The sequence below is a fragment of the Stegastes partitus genome, unplaced genomic scaffold (genome assembly GCF_000690725.1).
Source record: "Stegastes partitus isolate 25-593 unplaced genomic scaffold, Stegastes_partitus-1.0.2 Scaffold7, whole genome shotgun sequence".
Lineage (NCBI taxonomy): Eukaryota > Metazoa > Chordata > Actinopteri > Pomacentridae > Stegastes > Stegastes partitus.
In genome coordinates this window covers 1,790,000-1,792,265 of record NW_007577738.1, presented here as the reverse complement: position 1 = coordinate 1,792,265, position 2,266 = coordinate 1,790,000, and the positions used below count along the sequence as shown (strand labels likewise).

At 37.7% G+C, this 2,266-nt stretch overlaps 1 protein-coding gene across 1 annotated transcript in view; it reads left to right on the top strand.

The window, feature by feature from the left end:
- The window catches only part of cerkl (CERK like autophagy regulator), a 47,065-nt gene that overhangs the window by 29,688 nt on the left and 15,111 nt on the right, over window positions 1-2,266 (top strand). The window lies entirely within an intron of this gene.

Sequence of the window (2,266 nt, the reverse complement as noted above, 5' to 3'; positions counted from 1 at the left end):
TTAGTTATGAATTAAACATGTACAATAAAGTAACTTTGATGAAATGCCATGATTTTAAGCTTAGATTTGCTTACTTACTAGAATTTCACATTGCAGATGAGTAGTTCAAGAACCAGTGGAAAGTTAAAAATCCAGCAATTCTTTTGGGGATTTTTTTTTTTTTTACCGTTTCTGGCTCTGACAAATGGTGGCATTATGCAGATTTTTATTTTAAAAAATAGAAAAGTTTTGGGATTCAGAGGTTTACTGGTTTCTGCTGAATTATCATAAATGAAGGGAATCTTAAATATAAACTTGATGGCTACATAAATGCAAACATGTTTGATTATGGTAAACCAGAAAAAGCTTTTAAGAAGGCTACTAATATAAATTGCAGACAACATACAGTACGTAAGCCATGAGCTGAATGGCATTAAAAAGTCTCTTTACAGTAGAAAATGAAGCTAAAGGTTCAGCCTTTACATAAGAGTGACCATGTTTCAATTGTGACATCATTTATCCATAGTACACTGAACTGAACCACATAAACAAACAGACTGACCCAGACTGATCACACACACAGACACACACACACAGACACACACACACACACACACACACACTTAGGTCCACACAGGTGACATGAACATTATTAACATTATTAATGAAGTGAAAGTAACGTTTGGTGCACAAGAAGCAAACAACACATCAATAGCAACAACATTAAGTACAAAAACACTGATCAAATTCTCATTACTGTATCTGTGATGGTCCGTGTGTGTGTGTGTGTGTGTGTGTGTGTGTGTGCGTGCGTGCGTGTGTGTGTGTGTGCGTAAGCGGCTTTTGTGCTCAGCCCTCATAAAGCTTAATGTGCTTAGAGAAGATTAGCTCAGCGTTGCTAAGCTAGCTGCTGAGCGTGTGTGTATGTGTGTGTGTGAGGGAGGCTGCGCTGGTGAGGATTTGGTTGAAACCTACATTTACCAATTAGACTGGCTGTCACCGTGGTGACCAGAGCTGCAGGTAATCCCATACAGGAGGAGGGCAAAAGGGCGGAGTCTGTTTACCTCCTATTTTCTGCAAACACAAAGTCTGAAGATGAACCATCTCACTTTTCTGTGAAAATAATGAAACACGAAGGGAATTGTTCCCCCACCTGTACAAAATCTAGAAAAATGCAACTTATAATAGCAAACAAACAGCAATATCTGTACAAAACTGAGTAACAGTAAGAATTTTTTTAATTTAAAGACACACCTGCAGGGTACAGACCTGTATACAGTGTCGTGAACAAGTTTTTGCCACCTTTTTCGAATTCTTATTTTTTTGAATATTTCGACCGCTTAAAGGTTTAAGGCCATCAACCAAATTTTAATTACACAAAGATAGCCAAAGCAAACACAAGATGCAGTTTTTAAATGATGATTTAATGTTTTAAGGGAAAAAGGGTATTCAAACCTACCTGGTCCTATGTGAAAAAGTAATTGCCCCCCTCGTTAAATCCTGAATTAACTGTGGCTAATCACATTTTTTTGAAAGCTGAGTTCAATTTCACTAATCACACCCAAGCCTGATTACCTCCAGACCTGTTCAATCAAGAAATCACTTAAACAGAACCTGTCTGACAAAATGAAGTCAGCCAAAAGATCTCAAAAATCTGTAACAAAATGCCACCATCCAAAGAAATTCAAGAGCAGATGAGAAATAAAGTAATTGGCATCTATCAATCTGGAAAAGGTTACAAAGCCATTTTTAAAGCTTTAGCACTCCAGTGAACCACAGTGAGAGAAAGATTTTCGTCCAAAAATCCAGCAGAACCGCATTTAACTGGAAAATTTCATGTTTTGTTTATCAATGAGCTCAGAAGTTCAACTATGCTTTCTGTAAAATTTTGCTCCCCTTAAACCACCCCCTTATAAATATTACAAAGTTCATGAGCTCAGTGGCAGCTACAGCTGTGAAAATTATTGCCGGCCTTTAAAATACAATTAATTTCGTTCATGTTTAAATGTCGTGTCTCGAACTGCAGAAGAACTGTAAGACATAAAACTGAAATATGAAGACTGTACTTCCTATTTTACATGATGAATCAGTTTCCACCTTCCTGTGTCTGCATCTCTGTCTGTCTAACAGTGAAGCAATTATGTGTGCTTTTATTGGGAAATTGAAGGTATTCACCATGAGGGCTGGGTATCATTAAAAATGTTACAAAGCATCCATCCATCCATTATCTATACACCGCTGAATCCTCACTAGGGTCGCGGAGGGCTGGAGCCTATCCCAGCTGACT